The following is a 7,633-nucleotide window of genomic DNA, read 5'->3' as shown; positions in this document are numbered from 1 at the left end:
CCACTTCTCTCTCCTTTTATTAAAAAAGAAACTGTGTGACAGTTACTGTGTGACACTTACAATGGAAGCAAATGGGGCAGATTTGTAAAGAAAAACTTCTATAATAGGATATTAAAAAAAAAAGAAGATAGGGATGCATGATATTTCAGCCACAATATCAGTAGCGGCCGATATATGTTCATTTTTGTTATCATTATCGACCCAATAAGAAAATTAGGCCAATATAGTGATGCCAATAAATAATAGATTCTTTCCAGGCACTTCAGTTGTGCACTGTTTCTCATTATGTTTTTGAACTGCTTAAAATATTATTGGATCACTTCAAAAGATGAAAATACAGTTAAGTGCAACATGCTGTCGTCTGCCATAGGCTACATTAAATTATAATGAGAACATTACAATTGTGTGCTTAGGACATGGCTTTTAATGGTGAGACTTTTGCTTTTGTAATAATCAGGCTCTCAAAAATGAAAAAAATTTGGATTTAGATTTATCGGCCAATTTTCATATCGGCACATCCTAAAAAAAAAGAATCTATATAAACCAAAAGTTCTTGACTCAACTTTAAAGAACCATTTATTCCAAAAAATAAATATCAAGAGAAATGTATTAAATAATTACATATTACTTTCATGTTTAACAGGTTTTTATTTTATTTTACTATTATTAATTAATTAAAGCTAAATCTGGCCGAACCCTTCTAGAGTGTACAGCCATAAGCTGTGTTACCCTGACTTTAGTGTATAAAAATTCGCTAACTAACATTGTCTGTGTAAAGATATATTCAATTTTACAACCTGGTCACCATGACAATGCATTGCCATAAACCTAAAACAACTTCAAAACTTACTACTTTTACTGAATAGCTACTGCTTTTAAACTCCTCCAAAAATTTCCCTTTGCCATAAAGCTTTTTTTAAATGAGAAATTATTTATTTTTTGGTAATCAGCATTATATACCATAAATGCGGTCAGTTGCATTTAATATGCATTAAACCTGGACTATTTCTTTAAACTGGGTTAGGTGCCCATGCTTTGAAGGAAAACGGCCTGGCACTGTGCAAACCCCCTAATCCACCAAACATAAATACACATATAGACCACACACACGCATAAATGCATCACTACCCTCCATCACTGCTTTCAGAGCACCCCATCCCCTCTCGCAGCTATGAATATTGAAGAGAAACACTAATAACAACATGTTTGCATTGTTGCGACTGCTCGGTCTGAATTATTTACTGGTGGACTCTTAATGTGACCACGTTGGGCTACAGACCAGCGCACAGCCTTTCCCTCAGTCAGCTCTGCTCTTCCATGTCACCTTGACCGTGTCACTACAGCTTAGGCGCAGACGGGGGTCAGAGTTCACTCTGCCAGGTTGCATGGGTTTGCGAGGAGGTGAGGTCCAATCAAGCATGAGACAGCTTTTCACTTCCAGTGTCCGTTAGAACCAGCTCCCTCGCCCTGCACATTAATCCACTCAGCAGCATTAATGTGTCGAATGAAAGTTTTATGTGCCGAATAGTCAGCAAATAGTCACTGCTTTTAAGGCACACATAAAGCCAGGGCAAGCAGTTGTGTGAACATGGTTTGCTTCGGTTATTACTTGTTTTTAATTGTTTATGTTGTGATCTATTTTTCAACTTTAGCTCACACCAAATTGAGATGTTTTTTCAAACTCATGTATGACCAGCACCAAAAAATGCTGACGTGCAAAAGTCGGAGACAATTTTTAATTTGGGATTTCTAACTTACATCTGGTAATAAACTGAATATTTTAGCATTTTGAAAAAATGTAAAACAAAGAATATTATTATTATTGTAAATAATATTCCTTCATATTACGATGCTTTATTTATTTAATGAGTATATTTCAGATTCGGCACTATGTTAATAGTGGTAATAAATTGAGAATTTTAATATTGAAAAAAAAAATAAACAAAGAACATTATTATAGTATTATTGTAAATAGTATTTATTAATATTATTAAACCTTTTAAAAATAATAATTATTTCAAATTCTGCACTATTTAGGTAATAGCGATAATAAATTAAACATTTTAGGTTTGTGAAAAATGAAAAAAACAAAGAGCATTATTATATTATTATTGTAAATAACATTCATTAACATGACTATATTTCTATTATTTATTTATTTTTTAATTTATTAATTTCTTTATTTCTTTAGATTATGCGTGATGTATACTGAACAAAATTATAAACTTAACACTTTTGATTTTGCCCCCATTTTTCATGAGCTGAACTCAAAGATCTAAGACTTGTTCTATGTACACAAAAGGCCTGTTTCTCTCAAATATTGTTCACAAATCTGTCTAAATCTGTGTTAGTGAGGACTTCTCCTTTGCCGAGATAATCCATCCACCTCACAGGTGTGGCATATCAAGATGCTGATTAGACATCATGATTATTTCACAGGTGTGCCTTAGGCTGGCCACAATAAAAGCCCACTCTAAAATATTGCTGTTTTATCACACAGCACAATGCCACAGATGTCGCAAGTTTTGAGGGCGCGTGCAATTGGCATGCTGACTGCAGGAATGTCCACCAGAGCTGTTGCCCGTAAATGAAATGTTCATTTCTCTACCATAAGCCGTCTCCAAAGACGTTTCAGAGAATTTGGCAGTACATCCAACCGGCCTCACAACCGCAGACCACGTGTAAACACACCAGCCCAGGACCTCAACATCCAGTATCTTCACCTCCAAGATCGTCTGAGACCAGCCACCTGGACAGCTGCTGCAACAATCGGTTTGCATAACCAAAGAATTTCTGCACAAACTGTCAGAAACCGTCTCAGGGAAACTCATCTGCATGCTCGTCGTCCTCATCGGGGTCTCGACCTGACTGCAGTTCGTCGTCGTAACCGACTTGATCAAATGCTCACATCCGATGGCATCTGGCACTTCGGAAAGGTGTTCTCTTTACGGATGGATCCCGGTTTTCACTGTACAGGGCAGATGGCAGACAGCGTGTATGGCGTCGTGTTGGTGAGCAGTTTGCTGATGTCGACGTTGTGGATCGAGTGGCACATGGTGGCGGTGGGGTTATGGTATGGGCAGCCGTATGTAATGGACAACGAACACCGGTGCATTTTATTGATGGCATTTTGAATGCACAGAGATACCGTGACGAGATCCCGAGGCCCATTGTGGTGCCATTCATCCACGACCATCACCTCATGTTGCAGCATGATAATGCACGGCCCCATGTTGCAAGGATCTGTACACAATTCCTGGAAGCTGAAAACACCCCAATTCTTGCATGGCCAGCATACTCACCGGACATGTCACCCATTGAGCATGTTTGGGATGCTCTGGATAGACGTATACGACAGCGTGTTCCAGCTCCTGCCAATATCCAGCAACTTCGCACAGCCATTGAAGAGCCAACATTGTGGACCAACATTCCACAGGCCACAATCAACAACCTGATCAACTCTATGCGAAGTAGATGTGTTGCACTGCGTGAGGCAAATGGTGGTCATACCAGATACTGACTGATTTAAACAAAGAGTATTAGAATATGAATATTATTGTCATATTCATTAATATTATTGTATTTATATTTATTTACTTAATAAATATTTCATAATTTGTGCCATTTCTATACACTGCAAAAGAAAATTGTAATTTTAATGGTAAAAAACTGTTAAAAAAAGCAACGGATAAGACAATGTCTATTGCTTAACAGTATGTACCCTTACTATATGTAGTAAAAAACTGTAATAGCTCTCACTGGACATTTCATGTAATTTTACAGTAAAATACTGTTAAATGTATGAATTTTTGAAGTACACTGTACTTTTTTTTTAAAGCATTTACTGTACCTTACCGTAAAAAATATGGTAGTAATATTTTAGGTTTTATGGCATTGAACTTCAGTTTATGGTGAAAAAAAAAAATTCAGCTGTGGTTGCCTGTAATTTAAAAATATTGTATTACAAACCAATTTGTCATAAAAGTTATTATTGAGAATTACCAGAGGTTTAGACGTTGGTGTTTTATTGAAAATAATAAAGGTTGAAGTCACCATTATGGAGATCAGTGTGTGCTTTAGTTGGGCTCTTGACCCTTGACTTTCTAACTTTAGATTTTCTCTGGCTGCTTTAACTGTGTATTTATAAAGCACATTCGTTGTGGCATGAAAATCTGAGAGAAAATGTGATCAGGTATTGTTGGCTATTTATTGATGATGACATAATCGTCATATAGAGGCCTGATTCACTGATCTCATACAAAGTCTTAACTTTAATTGTATGAGGAATGTTTAATACTAATATATTTCACGTTTTTGAGTAGCTCTGTGACCCATACCGCATGCGAACCAGCATGACAAACAGATAATCTGAAGAACTTTAAAAACACATGGTGTACAAAAAAAGGTTTTGAACTACTGTTCGATTTTGACCAACACAGACATCAAGAACTGTTACTGTTACTGTCATCAATATTCATATGCTGATATCTTAATGTCTGTGTGTGTCTGAAAGATACAGTAGTTCAAACCTTTATTGTGCACAATGTTTTTAAAATTCTTCAGATTATCACAACACTAATGGATCACATGCTGTAGAATCACAGCTCCTGATTCATTTTCTCTCTGATGTTCTTGCCATAAACGTGTCTTTTAGAGTTACAGCAGCCAGAGATAAACTAATGTTAGAAAGTCAAGGGTCAAGAGCTCAACTAAAGCAGTCACTGATCACCATCATTAACTTCAAATAAAACAATAAATCATCAACATCTAAACCTCTGTTAATTCTCAAACAGAACTGTAGATGTATGACAGAAATACAGTCAATCTGGTTAGTAATAAGTTAAGTTGGTAATGCTGTTTGTGGAGTTGTTTAATCCTCTGATGAGATCTTGAGAGATGTAATGTTTTTTTATCTTCAGTTGATTTCATCTAAGGATGTTGCCGAAGTCAGTTGTAGTTCTTGTGTTTCTGTTCATCTCATTCTTGTTGTTTCTCTAAATTGACATTCCCAGAATTCCCTGCGTGACACTTCACATTTGATATTATTTCATTTAAACAATTATGTTTTTTAGTTTTTGTTATCAGTAATATACATTTGGGCTTTATATTACATCATATATTGTTTAATGAATGTTTATGGCATTATTTGGAGTCATGTGTGTCACCATGAATGGTGTTTTGTATTTGTGTGTATGGCACCTTATATTAATATGTGCCTCAGCTTGTGGAAAACTAATGGTGGTGAACTTAGAATCATCATGTGGTTTTCTATTTTATCGCCTGTATTTTTATGGTGATTATCAGTATATTACAAAGGTATAAAGCAGATTTTAATACTTAGTGAAATTGAATGATAACATTTAATGGATTGTCACATAAAAACTTAACCACAGCTGATGTTTTTTTTTTTTACCACACATCGCAGTCCTGCTGATTTTTTTTTTTTTTTTTTAAAGTCCAAAGTAAGGTTGCTATCATATTTTTTTTTACGGTAAAATACTGGCAACCAAGCAACCACATTTTTTTTTACGTAAATTTCACAGGTTTTTTTTACATTGTGTTTTTTTTTTGCCCGTAAATTTAAGTCCCGTAAAACATAAAAGGTTGCCACCATATTTTTTACCGTAAATTTCACAGTTTTTTTTTTACAGTGTAGGTAACCTATCAACCTAGGAAACATAAGTAATTTAGTGATGGTCAACTGACTCCTTTGTACAGACGTTCAGATGTTCTTCCATTGATGCACAATATGCTGACATGATCATTCTTAAATCATGCTGGGGAACATGATCATCTTCATGCAGCTCCAGTGCAACACAATGATGTAAAAAGTGCCATACTGCCCTCTGGTGACCTGTATACTATTGGCATGCAGGTAAAACAGAATCAAAGATGTAATATTTTGATAAAAACGATCAATAAATTCAAACTCTACCTGCCACATTGACCCTTATTTTTTAAATTTTGACAAAACTAGAGTTAAATTGCCAACTTTTAGCTACGGGCACACTTTATCTCTTTAATTATGCAACTTTAATTCTTCCTATTATATTATTATAACACCACAAAGCTGAAATAGCTGATATAGTCTCACTCATTACAGTATGAATGTATGACATTTTTTAACAAAGTAGGCCACTTATGGAATGTGAAAGGAAGGAACTGCCTTGCAAGCTTTATTTCATCAGCAGAGGGCGTTGTAGTTCCAGCCATGACATTCACTCATCCAGTTTCCAAACTGCTTGTCCTCTTTTTAGGGTTGTGGGATGCTGGAGCCCAGCAGCATCATAACACATACAAACACCCGGGTCCTGGACGAATGTCCCATCACAGGCCCATACATGTCAGGTTGAACAGATTTTGTGAATGACAATAAAAGTAATTGCATATTGTTAATTTTCTCATTAAACCTCACAAACTGTCACAATAAAAATGATTTAATGTCAAATAAGAAGGACACAAGTTAATATCATCAAATCATGCTACAACTAGGACAGCTCTCAAGCTTTAGATTTAGACGTGATTCAGCTACCTTGACATACAGTACAGAGTGCTATTTTGTTCATCTCCGTTGTTGACGTATACAGAGAAGCGAGGAGCTGGGCACACTCTGGGGTGTGGTGATGGTGTCTTCGATGGGGATGTCCAAGGCACCTCCTTTGGCTAGTGTAATGAAAGGCCGCCTGGCTGTGGCGAGGCCAATAGGGCACACTGAAACCCAGAATACTAGCTCTGTGGCATGACCAGGAGGGAGGAACAGCACCAGTTTAGGAGAGACTCCCAAAATGTAATCTGAAAACAAGGGCGGTTAGTAGATAAGTATAAATTTGACAAAAATCAATAAAATTGTAATAGAAAATTGTCTTATGAGTTCAAAATGACAAAATATATATATTTTAATGTTTTTTGCTCCTTTTAATATTCTTTGTTAATTTTTTTTTATATTCACCAAAATTGACATGGAATTCGTCTATTTGATAAATCTGATAAAATGCTAATAGAAAGTTGTGAGTGAAAATGATGTTTTCCTCCTTTTTTATATTCTTTGTTAAATATTTCCTTATTTTAATATTTAATTAATTTCATTTTTCATCTAAAATTATATGCTAATAGAAAATTATTATATAAGTGAAAAATGAATGAAAATTAGTATTTTTTACAATGTGTTTTCCTCCTTTTTAAGATTCTTTGTTAATTTGTTCTTATTTAGACTTATTTTAGATTTAGTTTTCTTATTTAAATAATTTCATAACCATAAAATTGACATAAAACACAGCTAAAAACACAATTCAATAAAATGTAGAAAAATATTTCATGAGTGAAAATGACAGACAAAATGACTAAATCTATTTTTATATGTGTTTTCCTCCTTTTTAATATTCTTTGTTAAATATTTCCTTTTTTAGTATTTAGGTTTCAGGGTTAATAAATATCTTGATGCTTTTTTCGATCTAAGCGCTGCATTTGACACAGTCTGCCATGAAATACTGATCTCTCGGTTTTCTGATATTGGCATTATTGGTTCTTTCCTGGCTCATTTCTTACATCAACGACAGAAAGTACTATATGAACATACAAGGGTATAGATCTGCCACTGCTTCGCTTACACAGGGTGTTCCTCAAGGTTCAGTTC

Source organism: Rhinichthys klamathensis, unplaced genomic scaffold (assembly GCF_029890125.1).
Source record: "Rhinichthys klamathensis goyatoka isolate OS25496 unplaced genomic scaffold, OSU_Roscu_1.1 h1tg000121l_1, whole genome shotgun sequence".
NCBI lineage: Eukaryota > Metazoa > Chordata > Actinopteri > Cypriniformes > Leuciscidae > Rhinichthys > Rhinichthys klamathensis.
This window is presented reverse-complemented; position numbering follows the sequence as displayed.